Raw genomic sequence first — 21,561 nt, forward strand, 5'->3', positions numbered from 1 at the left:
TGTAGGTGTATGTTGGACACCTTCTACTATGGGGAAATGGGAATAAATCTAAACAGTGAACAGAATGGTCTATATTTCTAGATACTAGAAAGAAACCAGGCTGGCCTGGGAAAGAGCATAAACGTGGGAATCGGAGGACCTGGGTTTTAATCCCGGCTCTGCCATCTGCCTTGTGTGACCTTAGGTAAATCACAACTTCTCTGTGCCTCATTTTCCTCATCTGTAAAATGTGGATTCAATATGTGTTCTCCTCCTTACTTTGACTGTGAGCCAATCAAGAATTGTGAAGCAGAATTCTATTGTGGATAGAGCACTGGCCTTGGAGTCATGGGTTCTAATCCTGGCTCCGCCATTATCTGCTGCGTGACCCTGGACAAGTCACTTCATTTCTCTGTGGCTCAGTTACTTCATCTGTAAAATGTGAATTGAGATTGTGAGCCCCACATGGGACAGGGACTGTGTCCAACCCAATTTGCTTGTATTCACCCCAGCGCTTAGTACAGTGCCTGGCACATAGCAAGTGCTTAGCAAATACCATAATTATTATTAATTATTATTCTTACCTTGTATAGTAAGCACTGAATAAATTCCACAATTATTATTGTTAACCAGAGTAATGCAAGAGGGGAAAAAAGTGAAAACTATTTTGTGTCTACGGCTCTAAACAATATATTAGGATGGGTGAGGGTATTACATTCATTACTAAGACTTTCATTAGTGTTTTTCTTGCTTCTTTGACTTCACAGGAAGAAATAAATTCGGAAAGAAGGTATGAAATTAAAATTTCAGGTGTCAGAAAAGCGGGTTTCCTTCCCGCTGTGCCACCCCTCCCCCGCCCCCCACCTTCTCCTGATGTGTTCTGTGCATGCAGGGCTCTGGGAAATTTGAATAGCAGCAGTGCCCTGTCCAAATTTTAGAATGCTGAGACCCTTTGGTTCTGACAAGATTCTTGATGACCTGTGCAGCTGTGCCCTGAGGCCCCTACCACTCCTCTTTCCCAAAGGACTTGTATTCCAAACGTTGTTTTATCTTCATTTTGTATTTAATTTATTTCCTCTTTCTTACTGTGCCTGTCACCAAACCCTTCCCCTCCCCATTTTTCGATGGTGAGCCAGGGACCATGTCTAACTCTTACCTGGGTATTTTATTCTCAGCACTTAAGTCCTATTACCAGTCCTCTTTTGTAGTTTCGGCTTGATGGATACAAGGACTTGGCAGATGCAGGCAGGGCACCCAGGGAACTAGAAGGAAAGCAGGGGCAAAGCATTGCTATCTTCAGCAAAGGCATCTGAATCCACCAACTATGAAAGCATTCATTGGATGATATTACTATAGTGACTATCAGCAGTGAATAGTAGCCTTAAGGAGGAGAGTATAGTACCAGTGGTGAAGGTCAATTTTTCCATGTATTTCATTCTTGCTTACTCCCTGACTGTCTCTAAACTGTAAGTTCATTGTGGGCAGGGAACATGTCTACCGACTCTTTTGAACCGTACTCTCCCAAGCTCTGCACACAGTAAGCACTCAATAGATACCACTGATTGATTATTTTGTTTCTACCCAAGAGGTTGGTACAGTGCTTGGCACAAAGTATGCACAATGAAAATTACTGTTACTATAACTATGGTTTTTAAGTGATTACTTTGTATCAAGTCCGTACTCAGAAATGGGGTTCATATAAGATGATCAATTTGGAAGCAGAGTCCCTATCGCACATAGAGCTCACAGTCTGTGACAGAGAAAAGAACTAAATCCCCACTTACAGGTGAGGAAACTAATCCCAGTCTGTTATGTGATCTTGGGCAAGTCGCTTAACTTCTCTCTGTCTCAGAGCCCAGGTTTCTGCTCCCACGACAAGGCTTGTGCTGTTTTCACTGGGCTCTGCTGTTTTAAAAAAAAACAAAAAAAACTTGCCACAAGCATTCTATCAGGACCTTGGCCTGTTTCCAGAAGTGTATGAAAGTGTGCTTTGAAGACAATGTTTTTCTTATTTTAGAAAATGCTTATTTGTCTACTTCAGCAATCATAAGTTTTTACAAGAGCTAGTAGCAGGAGTGAAAGGCAGGCAAACCTATGATTGTTTTTGCATTTGGCAACATCTTTCAATCCACATCATGACAATAGGTCCTTTCAAACTGACAGTTGGATGATTCCTCCTAACATGTTGGTTCAGATCAAAGTTTCACTCATTTGAGTCTAACCCAAACCTCATTAGCAGGATCTAGGCTCACCTAGCTGAATAAATAATAGCTCTTATTTCTTCTTCTACAAGAGGGCCAGACTAATTCTCCAGTGGTAGAAATCACTGCACACAAGAGGGTTTATTGGTTTGTTTTTTTTCAAAGGATACTGGTTTCACAAACTTTCTTTGTCTGTCATAACTTGCTGAATTATTATAACCACAAGAACTTGCAAAGTGGCCTAAATCCCCCAAATTTGCCTCCTTGTAAAACTTGGGCCATAGCCCACTGGGCAAGGGGGATCAAAAAATGTTTCATAGAGCACCTAATACACTATTTTATTGCCAGTGCTATGCAAAAACAATGAAACACCTCAAGATTAGTAAACATGTACTCACCAATTTTTTTTTTCCTATCACCATCACCACCTACTTCTTCCTCCCTTCTGAATTGCTGAGGATACTAGACTCAGTAGAGAACACTACTTTACCCCAGAATTAAATATGGGCTTTATGCTAAACAGATAATCCTGGGCCCCACCCAACCAGACCTGGTTGTTCCTTTCAGATCTGAGGATGATTCCATTACCCAACTGCCACTTTAAATCCATTTTGGAAAATTGCTACTATTTAATGATGCACACCCGATGAAGATAGTAAATGGGTAGAAAGCTCTTCACTAGCAGATCCTTTTCCCACAATACTCTGTTTTCAAGTCAGCATCACTTGGAGAATTCATTCATTCATTCATTCAATAGTATTTATTGAGCGCTTACTATGTGCAGAGCACTGTACTAAGCGCTTGGGATGAACAAGTCGGCAACAGATAGAGACAGTCCCTGCCGTTTGACGGGCTTACAGTCTAATCGGGGGAGACGGACAGACAAGAACAATGGCACTAAACAGCGTCAAGGGGAAGAACATCTCGTAAAAACAATGGCAACTAAATAGAATCAAGGCGATGTACAATTCATTAACAAAATAAATAGGGTAACGAAAATATATACAGTTGAGCGGACAAGTACAGTGCTGTGGGGATGGGAAGGGAGAGGTGGAGGAGCAGAGGGAAAAGGGGAAAATGAGGCTTTAGCTGCGGAGAGGTAAAGGGGGGATGGCAGAGGGCGTAGAGGGGGAAGAGGAGCTCAGTCTGGGAATGCCTCTTGGAGGAGGTGATTTTTAAGTAGGGTTTTGAAGAGGGAAAGAGAATCAGTTTGGCGGAGGTGAGGAGGGAGGGCGTTCCAGGACCGCGGGAGGACGTGACCCAGGGGTCGACGGTGGGATAGGCGAGACCGAGGGACGGTGAGGAGGTGGGCGGCAGAGGAGCGGAGCGTGCGGGGTGGGCGGTAGAAAGAGAGAAGGGAGGAGAGGTAGGAAGGGGCAAGGTGATGGAGAGCCTTGAAGCCTAGAGTGAGGAGAAGCCGCTTGTCCTAATGGATAAAGCATGGACTTGGGAGTTAGAGGACTTGGGTTCTAATCCTTGCTCCATCACTTGCCTGCTGTGTGACCCTGGGCATGTCTCTTAACTTCCCAGTGCTTCAGTTTCCTCCTCTGTAAAATGGGGGTTCAATACCTACTTTCCCTCCTATATAGACTGTGAGCCCCTTGTGCGATATGGACTATGTCCAGTCTGGTTATCCTGTCCCTATCCCAGCACTTAGTGCAGTGCTTGTCACATAATAAGCACCCAAAAAATTATTTTATTACTTGAGCACTACGATCTTAGATATTACTGCATTGCTAATCAAAATATTTAAATGCTATTGCCCACAAGTTCGCAAATATATTGTCACTCCTACTTTCTAATTACCACAAAAGGAGAAGACTCACTGTGGCTGTGACTGAAAGACAGAAATTTCTCAAATTACAATTTATTGGAATGCTGAGAAACCACTAAGCAAGCCTGGATTTGGTCTAGCTACATCTTCTTTCGGTAGTTCCCCTGAACCCTAATGCTGAATTCTTGGTGGGGCCCCCTTGAATGACTTCAGCATCCAGTTCTGAGTGGGAGAAAGATCCTTGAGCCTTGGAAGGAAACTCAAACTTGCCCTGACTTTGCTGCCTCTTAGGCCTCTTAGTTAACCAGCCCTCACTAGTTACTCCTCCCCCGTCGTAGTCCACCCTCCATCAACTACCACCTCACCACTTCTGCACCAAATACTCCCTTGTGTATTCTCAATCTCTTGATTCACATGCCCTATTAAGCACTAATTCATGTATATAATCTCCTTTTTCTTCCTCCTGTCTGTAAAATACTCTAATGTCTATCTTCCCAGCTGTAATGTAAGGGCACTGAAGACTGCAATCATGTCTAATAACTCTGTGGTACTTTCAAGAATTTAGTACACTGCTCTCCTAATGTTAGGAGCTTGATAAATATCAATCGACTGATAGTCACCCAAGCATCTTTCTCCTACCTGAAAATTTATACCAGTGAATATGGAACTGATGGCAGAAAATTAAGAATTATTAAGCCTCAATGGTACAAACTTTCCCCTTCCACTTTTTAAACTTTAATCAATCATTTACTAACCTCATAAGTCATAGCTAAGGATTTACAACCATATTTTCCCCCCAGAAGGCATATTGGGGATGTAGATCAAGACAGGGAGAGTTGTCTGTAAATAGGCAACAATCTGAAATGATGAAGAAAAAGAAAAATGTTTCTATTAGCTGAACACAGCAGTTGTCTCTGAGAATGTTGCACATACTGTGTTTGTTTTTCTTCAGGATAATGCAATTCTAATGTTTTTGGCTCGAGGAATCTGAGTTCTAGGCCAGTTTATCTGTTGGGCAAACTGAACACTTCCTCATAGCTCACCTCTCATGGAGAAACCCTAACAGAGGTTATCAGGGGCCCCAAAGGCCACTTTCAGTCTCCACCTCCTTGGTGAGTCCCAAGTATTCTAAAGGAAGGGATGGACAGGACCAATCCTTGATCTGAGACTTCCTGGGATTTTCTGCCTAGGAGGACCCTCCAGAATCTCCAACTGACCCCAAGTTGTTCTAACGTTTTATCTCTGAAACTAGGATTTCCCCATTTCTATCAGAAAGTTCTGTCATTGGCTGGGAAGCCGAGTACTCTGGTCAGACTAAACTGACATCTCCTTGGTATTTTGAACAAGGGGATCTGTGGAATTCCCAGACAACAACAACAACAACAACAACAATAATAATAATAATAATAATAATAATAATAATAATGATGGTACTTGTTCAGCACTTACTATGTGACAAACATGTTCTAAGTGCTGGGGTAGAAACAAGTTAATAAGTTTGGACGCAGTCTCTGCCCTATATGGGGCTCACACTCTTAATCCCCATTTTACAGATGAGGTCACTGAGGATGAGACTGTAAGTGACTTGTCCAAGGTCAAACAGCAGACATGTGTCCAAACACTAACAGCCCTCATAAAAATCAAAAAGTTAGGAAATAATACTCCTTTTTCTGTAACATAGGGGGTATTTTTCTTTTCCTAAACACTTCCGGGGAGGGATAGAGGGGAAAGATGGGGGAAGTGTGCTGCCTCCTGAGCAGCAACTTTTGTCTGTCATTTGGAAATGGCCAGTTGTCCTGTTGCCCTTGCACACCACAGTGCATCTGCCACTGTCTTTGCAACTCTTCCATCTCAAAAATGATGTTTTATGTTAGGGCTTTCTGCTCCCCGCAGAGCCTTTTCCACCGTAGCAGAGTCCCAGATGCAGAAGGAGAGCGACCGAGGGAACAGAAAGATGATCCCAGGCATGCCAGGCTGGGAGGTGCCCAGTACAAATCTCGATCAAAACAAAACACACAAGCCACATGATCAACTGCTTGACAAGCTGAAATATGATCATGGGACTCTTTAGCCCTGACTGATTCTCCATTTGATAAGCACACCCTTGGGTGCTCAGACCCTTTCCCCTGCTTTAGTGCAGCGAAGAGCTTCTGCAAGCCTGAAGAGCCAGTTTTGAAAAATGCGTAAATAGTTACTTGGAGCTTCCACTCTCAATGTTGCCAAAGTAAAGAATACATGAAGGGCATAGTACAACTTCCCAAACTGCTGAGCAATTTTCCTGCCATATTCCAAGCATCCCTTCTCATCACACACTTGCCTAGAATCATTTTCTGTTTCTCCCTAGCATCACGTGGATATATGTAACTTGGGTTCTAGTTGGTTGAAAAATTCAATGATCTGCTAGCCAGATCTTCTTCATGGGTAATGTCATGGAGTCTGGGGGGCGGGGGGTGGGGAGGAGTATTTTGAAAGGATGGTGACTTCAAGGCAATATTCCATTGATGGCACTTTTAACCTTATTCATCCTACGTATGATTATGACTGGGAAAAAAATACATCATAGACTGACATAATGCTAACTGGTTTTAGAGAAGAACAGAATTAAATAACATTCTGCATGCTTCAGTGTTTCACTGGTGCTTCAGATACTTGGACTTTTTTTTCTTACATAGTGCTTCACTATTTAAGAGAATTGCTTAAGCAACCACAAAACAGTGTTGAAGATAAAAAGAGGGGAACATACTAGGCTTGGGTAAATATAGATGTTATTTAGGTTTAATGATGACGTTACTGAGGGTAAGATTTTATCCATGTGTGCAATATGGCTTTAAAGATGCCTTCTACAAATTGCCTTCTGAAATGTGTGCACATAAAGATCCTCCCCCAGAATACAATTGTCTTAAAGTCTTGGTTCTCAAAGAACCATTTCATTCCTGATGACTGCCTACTAGGCTAGTTAGTCAGGTGCTTGTTTCCCAATGTCCACTTAGGCTACATCATTTGTGATTATGCTTCACTAAATCTTTAAAATGTTCTTCTGCTCTCCGTACAGTATAGAGGTACCTCAAGTTACAGCCACTCCACTGTAGTTACCCCTGGTTACACCCATCATTGGATTGCTGTACTCTGGGGTATTCCTGTACTGTAAATAAGGAGTGCAGAAGAAACATTTTAAAGATCTAGTGATGCATGGGCACAAATAATACAGCACAACTGAACTTCTGGGAAACAACTGTCTGGAAAATCCAGCCAAGTGTGGATCCCAATCAGGGGAGGGGTGGCAGCCTAAAATTTGGGTTTTAAGCAGTAATGAATCAATTTTCAAGGAAGCAGATTAATTTATAAAAATGACTGAAGAAGACAGCCCTAACAAAGAGAAAGAGGTACAGAGGTGGTCAGAAGCAATTAGCTGATTACAAGATGCTTTAAAAAGAAAGGGATCCTTTTCAACCAAAATTGGACAAATCTTTTATTAAAGGAGGAAAAACCATTACCACAGTAGACAGAAAAAACTTCTATTCTGCAGCCTCCTAAGAAACTAACTCACACTACAATTCTTCAATTGGTTAATATTATGTGGCTGTGCTTTGAATTACTTTAACAAAGATTAAATGAATGGTTATGATATTTAACATTAGAGTATATAGCACATAAAGGAATTTCATATTTTTCCAGAGGTTCTGGAATAGATCATGGCTTATAACATCTTTGGGAAAACCCACAATCCAATTGTTCCTGATTCAACCACATTTTCAAGATAGCATGTGATATGTCTGAACCTAGATTTCAGCCTTAGCTCTGCTAGGATCCAATGGAAAGGCATGTAGATATTAGGATATCTGGATTCTACTCTGAACTCCGCAAGTAGGGAAATGCTTCCTTGGACTATGCCATCATTATTGAATATTTTTAATCAAAGAACCACCTATGCAAGACCCACCTATGCTGATATCCAAATAACAAGGAGTGTGGGGACCAGAGTGGCTATGAAAGCAACCACCTGCTGGATTATAGTTGTGGAATTTTAGAACTATGTGCCAAACACTATATTGAGCTCTGGGGTAAGTATAAGAGAAGCAGATAAGACCTAATCCCTGTCCCACATCAGACTCACAGTTTAAGAATTGTGATTCTAATATGTTGAGTTCATTTTTCACAATAAAAAAATTCCCTGGACATAAAAAATGTTTTGTGTGTACTTCATAATGTGATTCACCCTTGCTTGCCTAATCACTCTTTGCACAATGCCCCTGTGGGAACATGACTGGCAGGGGCGAGAGTTCATGTGGCACTCTGAAAACTCCCAGTATTATAATCAGTTTCCTTCCACATGTTCCTGTTTATGAAGTTTCAGGACTGAGGCTTGCCTGTCATTCTTGATAGAAGACTCCACATTAACAACTTCCTATAAAGCAACTGCTTGGAAATTCTGCTACCATCTATCCCTCACACTTAGTCTGTCTCAATAAAATTATGAGAAGCTGCCTGGCCTAGTGGAAAGAGCAAGGACCTGGGAGTCAGAGGATCTGGGTTCTAATCCCAGATCTGCCAAGTGCCTATTGTATAAATTTGGGCAAATCATTTCACTTCTCTGTGCTTCAGTTTCCTCATCTCTAAATTGGAGGTTCAATACCCATTCTCACTTCCACTTAAATTGTGAGCCACCTGTGGGAGCTCCTTGTGAGCAGGGAACAATCAAAGGTTTCTGATTCCCTACTTCTAGCACAGATTTAACAGTGAGCACTACCAATTGCACTCCAAACAGGTCCAAGAAACAAGGGAGTTGTCAAGAGGTAACAAACTCACCATGATCTTTATTTCAGTGGTGATATATTTCATTTGTGACTTCAGCATTCAGCTGTTGTCACTCCTAGAGTTTCCTGCATATGTGTTTTTTGACTTCTGATAGAATAGCTCTGGTTGGGCCCCTCCAGGTACTTTCTCCGCCTCCCCACACCCAGCACTAGCCCGGCTATTCCAATCACAAGTGTACCTGTATTTGAATGATTGCTTCCTCTTTTTTCAATTCAAAGACTAGAATGGAGAGCCACATTTTTGCCCTTTAGTCTTCTGGTAAAGTAAATATTTCAGGGAAGAGATCAGTAGTTAGGGGCTTTTGGGGTGCAGCGAGGTAGCAGTATCTTTATATGCAGTACATAACAGTGGAATACAAGGCACTATAGGAAAGGAAAAGACAAAAAGTCTCCAGTTGGTTTCTATAATTTAAATAGCTGAGGATATATATTAATTTATTTGTAGGCTATACAGAAACTATCCTTGGGGATTAGATATGGATGCCCCAAATACAAACCTTATGTTTAGCAGAAAACATTCATTAATGGAAAACTTTTATTTTGAAGTGATTAACTCAGCAGAAGTCTACCAAGGTAAATAAAACCCAGAACACAAAAACACAAGCTCAAACTAACCATAAAATAATGTCAAAATGTTTGAAGGATTTGTGTATATACGATAAATTGACAATACATGATATGAGTCAATCTTTTTTATGGTATTTGTTAGGAGCCCTACTATAACAATAATAATAATGTTGGTATTTGTTAAGCGCTTACTATGTGCCGAGCACTGTTCTAAGCGCTGGGGTAGACATAGGGGAATCAGGTTGTCCCACGTGGGGCTCACAGTCTTAATCCCCATTTTACAGATGAGGGAACTGAGGCACAGAGAAGTTAAGTGACTTGCCCACAGTCACACAGCCGACAAGTAGCAGAGCTGGGATTCGAACTCATGAGCCCTGACTCCAAAGCCCATGCTCTTTCCACTGAGCCACGCTGCTTCCTAATAATAATAATAATGGTGGTATTTGTTAACCACTTTCTATGTGCAGATCACTGTTCTAAACGCTGGGGTGGAAACAGGGTAATCAGGTTGTCTCTCATGAGGCTCACAGTTTTAATCCCCATTTTACAGATGAGGTAACTGAGGCACAGAGAAGTTAAGTGACTTGCCCATAGTCACACAGCTGACAAGTAGCAGAGCTGGGATTCAAACCCATGACCTCTGATTCCCAAGCCCGTGCTCTTTCCACTAAGCCACACTACTTCTCTATGTGCCAGGCACTATACTAAGCACTGGGGATAAGCAAGCTCATCAGGTTGGACACAGTCCATGTCCCACATTAGGCTCACAGTATCAATCCCCATTTTACAGAAGAGGTAACTGAGACCCAGAGAAGTTAAGTGACTTGCCCAAGATGACACAGCAGACAAGTGGTGGAGCTTGGATTAAAACCCAGATCTTTTTGTTTCCCAGGCCCATACTCTACCCACTACACCATGCAGCACTCACTGCATGCAGAGTACTGTACTAAATGCTTGGGAGAGTACAATATAACAGAGTTGGTAGATAGGTTCCCTGCCCTTGTAACTCCCTATAACAAGCACATCGAAGAGGTTTAAATAAAATTAGAAGTAGAATAGTGCAGATTCTGTGATCTTCACAGTGCCTCAACTTTCAAAATTTGCATTTTTTTAAAATAGAACCACTCATATGTCACTGCTTTCTCAACAGAAACTATTTGCCTTTTAACCCAAGGTTGCAGAAAACTCCCCAGAGCAAAGAGTGTGAAATTTAACCTGATTTCTCGAAGGGGTAATTTCAATATCTACATGGAATTCCTCACCACAAAAAAGCAAATGCTTGCACTTTTTAAATGTACACATGATTTAAACAAATAACTCTGAAAAGTATGTAATCTCATAATCACTTGTGTTGAGTTTTGAAACAAACATATAAATGGGCAGTAGTCCCACATTATTTGCTAACAGAGCCAGGGGTCTGTACTGAATTAAGGAACTTGATGGTATTTGATCAAAGATCCAATTTTAAAACATGTTATTCATTCAATCGCATTTATTTAGCACTTACTGTGTGCAGAGCACTGTAGTATGTGCTTGGAATGTAAAATTTGGCCAAAGATGGAGACAATCCCTGCCCAACAATGGGATCACAGTCTAAAAGAATGGGCTCTGCAAGGGGTTGACCTGTCATGTTTAAAAAAAATAGTCCTCAAGATAGTTCCAAACAGTGATGTCCCTATTTACTTGTTTTTAGAATACAAATTTCAAAATAACAGACCCCACTAGAGTCTATGAGGAATTAACCAATTGCTAAACCTTCACTTTTCTGTAAGCAACTCGTCCATTGAATGCAATTCAAAAGACAATTTAAAGAAACTAACACCTCTACAACTTGGAACCTTCAGAACACATTCTGTGAAAACCAAAACTGAAACCAAATCATGTATCTGTTATATTTCCCCTCAGTTGTCTACTTCTTCATTTGGAATGTAAAGGAGGAGGAAGCTAATCATCGTGGCATCCAACATTTTGAATGAGTGTTCAACAGAATGTTGCCATCGAGGTCTTTATGGTGGATGGTTTCCTTCCCAGGTGACCACGTCTTCCCCTTAGATGGTAAACTCATTGTGGGCAGGGAATGTGACTGTTTATTGTTTTATTGTATCTCCCAAGTGCATCATCATCATAATAATAATAATGGTATTTGTTAAGTGCTTACTATGTGCTGAACACTGTTCTAAGCACTAAACTGTAAGCCCATCATTGGGCAGGGATTGTCTCTATCTGTTGCCGAATTGTACATTCCAAGCGCTTAGTACAGTGCTCTGCACATAGTAAGCACTCAATAAATACTATTGAATGAATGAATGAATACAGAGCAATCAGATTGTCCCATGTGGGGCTCACATTTTTTAATCCCCATTTTTACAGATGAGGGAACTGAGGCACAGAGAAGTTAACTGACTTGCCCAAGGTCACACAGCAGACAAGTGGTGGATCCAGGATTAGAACCCATGACCTCTGACTCCCAAGCCCATGCTCTTTCCACTAAGCCATGCTGCTTAGTACAGTGCCCTGCACATAGTAAGCACTCAGAAATAGGACTGAACAAATGAATGAATGAATGAATGAATCCAAAGACCGTAATTAACGGGTTATACAGTTGTTGTTGGCAAAGTCATCCATTCCTTAATGGGAACTGATAGAGCAATACTAACAAAGGCTTCAGGCACCAACCCACACAAAGGCTAAATTGATCGAGACCAATTTATTAATCAGTGGAATTTATGGAGTACTTATAATAATAATGGCATTTGTTAAGTGCTTACTATCATAATAGTTTTGGCATTTGTTAAGCCCAAGCACTGGGGCAGATACAAGATAATCAGGTTGGACATACTCCTTATGCCACATGGGACTCACAGTCTCAGGAGGGAAATTAGGCATTGAATCTCCGTATTACAGATAGGGAAACTGAGGCACTGAGAAGTTAAGGGGCATGCCCAAGGTCATACAGCGGGCAAGTGATGGAGCTGGGATTAGAACCCAGGTCATCTGATTCCTAGACACATGACCTTTCCACTAGGCCATATCTCACACACACATTCTTGCATGGTCCTCTTGGGAGCTCTAAGTAACTGGCAGAAAAGGAAGCTAACTCCCAGTACATGGACATAAAAGCTTGAATCTGTTCACAGACCCTCACACCAACACTACATCATTGCATAGGCTTTTATGGAATTGAACCCAGTGGGATTTCTATATTCCAGAAATTCTTTTTTGCAAAAAATAAAAATTACTGACTGAAACTTTTTTACTGACATAGTTTTCCATAATACTGTGGAGCATGGCCTAGTGGATAGTGCATGAGCCTGGGAGTCAGAAGGCCTTGGGTTCTAATCCCAGCTCTGCCACTTCTCTTCTGTGTGACTCTGGGCAAGTCACTTAACTTGTCTGTGCCTCAGGTACCTCATCTGTAAATGGGGATTAAGACCATGAGCAACGTGTAGGATATGGACTAAGTCCAACCTGAGCAGCTTGTATCTAGCCCAGTGCTTAGTACAGTGCCTGCCACAGAGTAAGTGTTGAACCAATACCATTAAAAAATAATATAAAATGATACTGGGGCATAAGTTAGTTATAGCTTCTTTTTGGCTCATAGCTAGATAAGGCCAAGCGGCAGTCATTAGGGGTTGAGCTCTGCCAGGCTCACAAACCTAGGCATAAAGGGAGGAAGGGACATTAAGGGCCATTTGAAAGTCTAGAAACCACAGCTCCCCTCCTTCCACCTCCCTTCCTTCCTCCCCGCCTCCCTCCTCTTACCACAGAGTTGTCTAACAGCAGCCCACTGGTTCCTCTATACCTAGGAAAGAGGAAAAGGGTACTGGGGAGGAGGTAAAAGGAGAGGGAAAGAAAAGGAGCAGGAGGGAAATAGGAGAGGAGAGGGAATAGAAAAAGGGAAGAGAGAAGGATACAAAAGGAGAAAGGTAGAAGGAAAAGGAAGAAATGTGAAGGAGAAACAGGAGGAAAGGAAGGAGGGAGGGAAAAACATCTCTCTTTCTTCTATCCCTCTCCTCCCTTCGCCCTGCAGCCAGGGTGATTCACAGTCCCAGGTACTCCACTAGACTGTAAACTCTTTGAGGGCAGGGGTTGTGTCTACCAACCAACCAAGTGCTTAGTACAGTACTGTGCACACAGTAAGTATGCAATAAATACCACTGATCGATTGATCACTTGAAAAATGGCCAAGGGGAGGCTTCCCCTTCCCAGCTAGAACTGCACAAGGTGAGGGAGGAGGAAAGAGGGCAACTGACTCGAGCGGGAGAATTTGACAGCCTGTGGGAGGTGGCAGCTGGGATCTGAGGGCAGGGAGGAGGCAGCGGGAAGCTCACCTGTATGTGATGCAATGACCCCCCGACACTGATTGACGGGGGACCAGGACTTCCCCAACCACCTTTATGGGAAACAGGGTTGGTATTTCCTACCAATGCCCTGACAAACTGCAGCCGTCTTGTGTGACCCAGGAGGTGGGGCCACTGGTAAGGAGTGCGTTCACTGGGTTCACCTGCCACTACCAAAATATATTTGCGGGCTTTAGAGACATGACCAGTTTTAGGTTATTTTTATGGACCGTCTGGGAATTATGTGCATGATTGGTAATCCTGCAATCCAGCTACCGCATAAAATTCTAAGAGTCCCAAAGAAGCTCCAACATCAGGGAAGCCCCTGTTACTGTGAAAATCCTGCCGGAAAGGAGAGCTCCATTCTGCCCTCACTCCCAGGAACCCCCAAGGATCACACAGATCATAGAATAGAGGCGTGGGGTTGGGAAAATCCAAACTTTGGACCGAAAAACACGAACAGGGAGAGAGCACCGTGTAGACATGGAACGTATCTGATGGAGTCTCATTCAGCTGGCCCCACCCCAGAGTCCTTCCTGGGTCACAACCTCACATCACCTCACCCAGCCTTGCTGGATTCTCGGCCTTTAAATCCTAATTCCCAACCAACTGGAGAGTATTCTAATAGGTGGCCCACCCCGATCAGTCAACGCCAATCCCTGATTAGTTGGGGAAGGTCAAGAGCAGGCTCCTAGAACATATTTTGAAGATACAGTGTTTCTATATCGTATTTCTATATCTATATCGAATCGAACAGGCGTCGTATTCCTGTTCACCCTAGTTTTACCACAGTGGCTTATCCTGGACCTTTGTATATTATTATTTTAGGAACTGGACCACAAATGATTTCTTCCAGAATGAATACGGATTAGAATTAGGTTTGGGCACAAAGTGAAATGAAGGAAGTGCAGCACCTTGCTCTAATAATCTACTTCTTCTATATGTTTTATGTTGAGGCTGCAACCTCCAATGACTCTAGCCATTCCAAAAGGATGTCCATTCATATCCATAAAACCTAAATTGTAATGTATCTAAAATGAACAGAAAGGTGAGATTGTGTTCCTTCAGCAGTATAATGTTAATGACAGAGGTCACCCTTGACAATATTTTCACTGTAATTACCACTTTGGTATTCTTGATTTTATTTTCAGTTCTCTAATAAAGAAAGGAATCAAATGGCCATTGACTGGAAGCATTTTAGGTGTTGTATTCCTCCAAATACTTTCTAGCTATTAACTGCCAATTCCAAATCTTAACTTCTTTTCTCTGCCCTTATTTTATAAAACTATACCAAATTTGATTTTCAAAACTGGTTATGTGTGCAATTGGCAAAAAAAAATAATATTACACTATATCTCAGTGATCAAGTTTTTAAGTGAAGCAAAGGCCTTTTATCTCTAGAAAGGAAAACTGACAAGTCACCAAATGGAGAAGTTACCAGTTAGAATGTGGCCGTGCTGAACACTTGTGTATCTATATATCTTTTTTATGCAGTCTCTAAATGCTAAGGGAAAGGGATCACATCTGCTGAACTTGCTTTGTATGATTTCCCAACATCATGCCCTGTGCACTTGATAAATATTCATGATGATAAAGGTGACATGTAAATATGATCCATCATCTTGTCTAGCCCAACTAGCCAGAATCTTGATTTTTCAATCATTATAATGCACATGTTACAAGATTAAAATGAAAAAGCAAATTGAATCACTTGGCTTAAACCAAAAGCAAAAATATGCATTTTACCCAGTTCATTTTTCTAAACCAGAGACATTCCTGGGCTCAGATAAACTAATACAAAAAATACATATGCCCGTATAAAGGGTGAGAGTGTACTGGGAATGAATGTGCAAATGCAGTTGATGATGGGGGTTGTCCTTTCCATGAGGAATTTCATTCATTGCACTTTGCATTGAACCGAAGAGACAAAAGCAGCAAGACTCTAGCTAACCCCAGGATTAGGATCTTTTTCTTTGAATAGCTACACACAATGCTACCTAAGAGCCTTACAGTTCTCAGAGTTGGGGATAGTTCTGCCACCACTGGTTTTGAAGTATTCCTAAATCTCATTCAATAATTTATTCTACATAGCTCTTTCTAGCAGAAGCTATATAAATTCTCTCCTTGTTGTGCCCCTTTCACTGACCTCATCTGAGTTCCTTCCCCATGCTTCCCTCCCCAACACACACCCAAACACATGCACATTCTCTGAACTTGTTAGTTGTTCTTCTTAGTCATATTGATGTAATCGCTCTTCTAGAAAACATTCCTTTAGCCATGAAAAGGAGGGCACCACCCTTGGTGATTCATGATGAACAGACTCAGAACATTAATTTGTTTGGATTACAACATAAGCATTAATTCTGGCTTCTCTCGCTGGGACCTCTCTTTGGAGAGTAGGTGTCTAGGTAATTTCAATCCTGCACAGGTATCTGGCACTAATGGAAAGAGCATGGGCTTGGGAGCCAGAGGACCAGGCTGTAAGACTGTAAGTTAGACTGCAAGCTCACTGTAGGAAGGAAATGTGCCTGTTTATTGTTATATTATACCCTTCCAAGCATTTAGTACAGTGCTCTGCACAGAGTAAGTGCTCAGTAAATATGACTGACTGACATGAGTTCTAATCCCAGCTCCGCCACTGTGCCCTGTGCCCTTGGGGTAGTCACTTAACTTCTCTGTGTCTCAGTCACCTCATCTGTAAAATGGGGTTTAAGACTGTGAGCCCTATGTGGCACAGGGACTGTGTCCAACCTAATTACCTTGGGTCCAGCCCAGAGCTTAGTACGGTACCTGGCATATAGTAAGCGATTAACAAATTCCATAAAATAATTAAAATGCAGATTTGTTATGACTATTCTAAATTGAGGACTGTACACTGCTAAGCTTTCAACTGAATTTCTAAATTCTCAACTGACCACTTCCACTTGGCTTTATATATCTTCCCTACTTTCACTGTAGCTTTTACACACATAACTTTCTTAAATATCAGATTACTAAAATAAACTAGTTCAGTGTGTTTAACTAAATATACTTTGAGAATGCACTGTTGAAAAATGAGCTCAAAGGGAACAAAAAGTAAAAGAGAAAATACGTAAAGTCAAAATTCCACCATGACAATGTTGGAATCACTAGTCATCACTGATAATATCAGGAAAGGTAACAAAGTTGATAATCTTGAGATTAGTTAAAAACAGAATAAAAAATTTTTCCATCCATATCTACAGGGCTGTTTTAAAGAATCCTAGTGACGCGCCTCATTTTTCACTGTGCTCAATTTACTGAGTGCTTACTGTGTGCGCAAACCTTTACCAAGCACTTGGGAAAGTACGGTTTAAGAGAGTTGGTAGACACGTTCCCTTCCCACAACATTTTACAGTCTAGAGAAGGAGACAGACATTCACATAAATAAATAAATAAATAAATAATGGATATTTACTTAAGTGCTCTGGGGCTGAGGGAGGAGTGAATAAAGGGGGCAAATCTTCCTAGTAGAAAGCTAATGCAGAAGGCAGGGGAAGAAGAGGAAATGACGGCTTAGTCATTTTGGAGGAGATGTGCTTTAAGAAGGTCTTGAAGGTGGGGACAGTGATCGTCCGTTGGATATGAAAGAGGGAGGGCATTCCAGGCCAGAGGTAGGACATGAGCGAGAGGTCAGTGGTGAGAGAGACAAAACCAGGATGCTGTGAGTAGGTTGGCATTAGACAAGCAAAGTGTGTGGGCTGGGTTATAGGTAGGAAGTCAGGGAGGTAAGGTAGGACGGAGTAAGGTAATTGAACACTTTACAGCCTAAGGTAAGGAGTTTCTGTTTGATGCCTGGATCCTTTTTTTGCAAAAGAGTTCGGTCCATGTATTCTCACTCCTCAAGAACCTCCAATGGTTGCCCATCCACCTTCACATCAGAATGAAACATGACCTGGATTGGAGAGGGATGGGAGGCAGGGAGGTCAGCAAGGAGGCTGATGCAGTAATCAGGCAGAATAGGATAAGTGCTTGGATTAATGTGGTTACAGTTTGGATGGAGAGGAAAGGACAGATATTAGAGATGTTGTAAAGGTTGAAGCAATAGGATTTGGTGACAGATTGATTATGTGTGCTGAATGAGAGAGATGAGCCAAGGATAACACCAAACCGGCTTGTGTGACAAGGAGGATGGCGGTGCTGTCTACGAAGATAGGAAAGTCAAAGAGAGAACAGGGTTTGGGTGGGAAGATGAGAAATTCTGCTTTGGACATGTTAAGTTTGATGGAACAGCCAAGTAGAGATGTCTTGAAGGCAGGAGGAAATCAAGACAGCAAAGGAGAGAGATCAGGACAGGAGATACAGACTTGGGAATCATCCAAAAAGTGATGGTAGTTGAAGCCATTGAGTGAATGAGTTCTTCAAGGGAGTAGATGCAGATGGAGAATAGAGGAGGACCCAATATTAAGCCCTAAGGGACTCCCACAGATAGGAGGTGGGAGGCACCACACAGGTACAGTGCTCTGCACATAGTAAGCGCTCAATAAATACTATTGAATGAATGAATGAATGAAAGGTAGGGCTCCCATAAGTATACAGAACACTCTACTAAGTGCTTGGGAGAGTCCAAACTGTACTAAGTGCTTGGGAGAGTCCAATACATCAGAATTGGTAGACAGGCTCCCTGACCACAAGGGGCTTCTCATCTCTCAAGTAGAGGACTAGATATAATTTTTTGGAACTCCACAGTATGATTTCATACATCAGAGTATGGGTCCTTCTACTTTCATAGGATGATTTAAATAAGGTGAGACATAGGAAGGACAGTTGCAACTTTCAAGCATAATAAACACATCTTGCATTCTAGAGTGTAAGCTTATAATTGTGATGAAGCCCTTAGCGTGCGAATGACATTACATCAGTTGAGTGCTGGAGAACTGGTTTTTGATCCCAGAGCCTGTGGTGAGCACTGATCATCAGGTTCTAAGGTCTCTAGGCACAAAAGGATCTTCCACTTTCTGACTGATGAAGCAACAGGTTGGTCTTTTTTTAGCCTTGGGATTCAGGAACAGTCAGGTCTGGGTATGGCAACACAGGATCAGAGAGGCAGGACTCACCTCTGTTGGGCACCGAGTCCCATGGCATTATCAGTTGCCTGCTTCAAACCAGCAGGTCGCTAGTGAAGAGGAGGCCAAGTGGAGAAGAGCCACAGAGAGGGAACGAGGTATGATGCAATCCAAAGGTTTTAATCGCATGTTATTTAGCAAAGCAAGAGATAGTTTCCCAGCAGACTAACTAAGTGCCAGGACCGAACCTGAGGGTTGGATCAGAATGGATCCAAACTCTTAGAACATGAACTAAAGCCTACTAGTGTGTCCTCACTGCCAGACTAGGATCATTAATATATTCAATCCATCACTAACTCCAGTTGGTTCCACCTTTGCAACATTAATACGATGTTAATACAATCACTTTTTTAATGGTATTTGTTAAACGCTTACTATGTGCCAGTCACTGTACTAAGCACTGGGGTAGATAAAAGACAATCAGGTTGGACACGGTCCCTGACCCATATCGGACTGACGGTCTTAATCCCTATTTTACAGATGAGGTAACTGAGGCACAGAGAAGTGAAGTGACTTGTCCATGGTCATGTAGACAAGGGGAGAAGCCAGGATGAGAGACCTCAGATTCTCTGACTCCCCAAAACATGCTCCTTCCACTAGGGCATGCTCAGGTCTCGGTCCCTCAAAAAACTTTGGATTTGGATTCTAGTAACCTTTCCAAAGTTTGTTGCCAACAACACACACCCAGTAAATGTAACCAGATATAACAAAGAGAAAGTCATTGTCACTTCAGAGGTCTGAGTAAATGAACAGATCTCTGGAAGTCAAAAATATTGCTTCCTTGCTGACTAGATATTCTGTTCTTAAAAAAAATGCTGGATAATATGAACCTAACTAATTTAACGTCTACTTTTTCAAGTCCCCACATTTCAAATTAACACTTTGTTGATCAAGACAGGTCAATGGAAAAAGTGGTTTCCATTCATATTCCTAATTCTCCTCAACCTCTCAGCTGCCTTTGACACTGTGGACCATCCCCTTCTCCTCAACACATTATCCAACCTTGGTTTCACCATCCTCTCCTGGTTCTCCTCTTATCTCACTGGCCATTCATTCTCAGTCTCCTTCATGGGCTCTTCCTTCCCTTCCCATCCCCTAGCTGTAAGGGTCCCTCAAGGGTCAGTTCTTGGTCCCTTTTTATTCTCCATCTACACTCGCTCCCTTGGAGAACTTATTAGCTTCCACAGCTTCAAGTACCATTTCTATGAGGATGACACCCAAATCTATATCTCCTCCCCTGTTCTCTCTCCCTCACTCCAGGCTCGCATTTCCTTCTGCCTTCAGGACATCTCTACTTGGATGTCCTCCTGCTACCTCAAACTCAACATGTACAAGACAGACTTCCCTGTCTTCCCTCCCAAACCCTGTCCTCTCCCTGACTTTCCCCCTCACTATGGACAGCACAACCATCCTCTCTGTCTCACAAGCCCACAAACCTGGCATCATCCTTGACTCTGCTCTCTCATTCACTCCACATATCCAATCCGTCACCAATTCTTGCCGGTCTCACCTTCACCACATCGCCAAGATTCGCCCTTTCCTCTCCATCCAAACTGCTAAACTGTTAGTACAATCACTCATCCTCTCCCGACTGGATTACTGCATCAGCCTCCTTTCTGACCCCCCAACCTCCTGTTTCTCCCCACTGTAGTACATACTTCACTCTGCTGCGTGGATTATCTTTCTACAGAAACGTTCTGGGCATGTTACCACCCCTGACCTCAAAAATCTCCAGTGGTTGCCTATCAACCTCTGTATCAAACACTCCTCCCTATTGGCTTCAAAGCTCTCCATCACCTTGCCCCTTCTTACCTCACCTCGCTTCTCTTCTTCTACATCCCAGCCTGCACATTCTGCCCCTCTGGTGCTAACCTTCACACTGTGCCTCCATCTCACTTCTCCCACTGTCCACGTCCTACCTCTGGCCTGGAACGCCCTTCCTCCTCAAATCTGCCAATCACACTTCCCACCTTCAAAGCCCTACTGAAAGCTCACCTCCTCCAAGAGGCCTTCCCAGACTAAGCCCCCCTTTTCCTCAGCTCCCCCTTCCCTTCGTGTTGCCCCAATTCACTCCTTTGCTCTACCCCTCCTCCCCGCCCACAGCACAGTATGTATGTACATATATAAAATTCTATTTATTTATATTGATGCCTGCTCACTTGTTTTGATGTCTGTCTCCCCACTTCTAGACTGTAAAACCCGGTGTGGGCAGGGATTGTCTCTATTGTTGAACTGTACTTTCCAAGTGCTTAGTGCAGTGCCCTGCATACAGTAAGCACTTAATAAATATGACTGAATGAATGAATATTACTAATAGCCAATAATCTTTTTCCATATAGTTTTTTTATGGTATTTGCTAAACGTTTACTTTGTGCTAGCCACTTTTCTAAGCCCTGGGGTAGATACAAAGTAATCAGGGTAGGTACAGTCCATGTTCCACGTGGGGCTCACAGTCTTAATCCCCTTTTTACAGATGTGGTAACAGGCACAGAGAAGTTAAGTGATTTCTCTAAGGTCACACAGCAGGTAGGTGGGCGAGCTAGGATTAGAACCCAAGTCCTTCTGACTCCCAGCCCCATTGCAAACTTTTTCATCCCATTACAGTGCCTCTGTCAAGATGGTAATGATAATAATAAAGGTATTTGTTAGGTGCTTACTATGTGGCAAACACTATACTTAGAGGTGGGGTAGATACAAGATAATTAGGTTCCAACATAGGGCCCAGAGCCTAAACAGGAGGAAGAACAAACGAGGGAACTGAGGCAAAGAGAAGTTAAGTGACTTGTCCAATATCCCACAACA

At 42.4% G+C, this 21,561-nt stretch overlaps 1 protein-coding gene across 4 annotated transcripts in view; it reads right to left on the minus strand.

Moving 5' to 3' along the window:
* Positions 1-21,561, minus strand: part of STX11 (syntaxin 11) — a 36,675-nt gene that overhangs the window by 6,308 nt on the left and 8,806 nt on the right. For 2 of the 4 annotated variants that reach the window (XM_029058734.2, XM_029058737.2), the window contains exon 2: positions 1,136-1,241. The gene's annotated coding sequence lies outside the window, so the exon portion shown is untranslated. Of the gene's footprint in view, positions 1-1,135; positions 1,242-2,955; positions 2,989-8,947; positions 9,028-21,561 lie in introns of those variants that run through there. The other 2 variants (XM_029058736.2, XM_029058735.1) reach the window with 2 other exon arrangements.

This window comes from Ornithorhynchus anatinus, chromosome 2 (genome assembly GCF_004115215.2).
Source record: "Ornithorhynchus anatinus isolate Pmale09 chromosome 2, mOrnAna1.pri.v4, whole genome shotgun sequence".
Classification (NCBI taxonomy): domain Eukaryota; kingdom Metazoa; phylum Chordata; class Mammalia; order Monotremata; family Ornithorhynchidae; genus Ornithorhynchus; species Ornithorhynchus anatinus.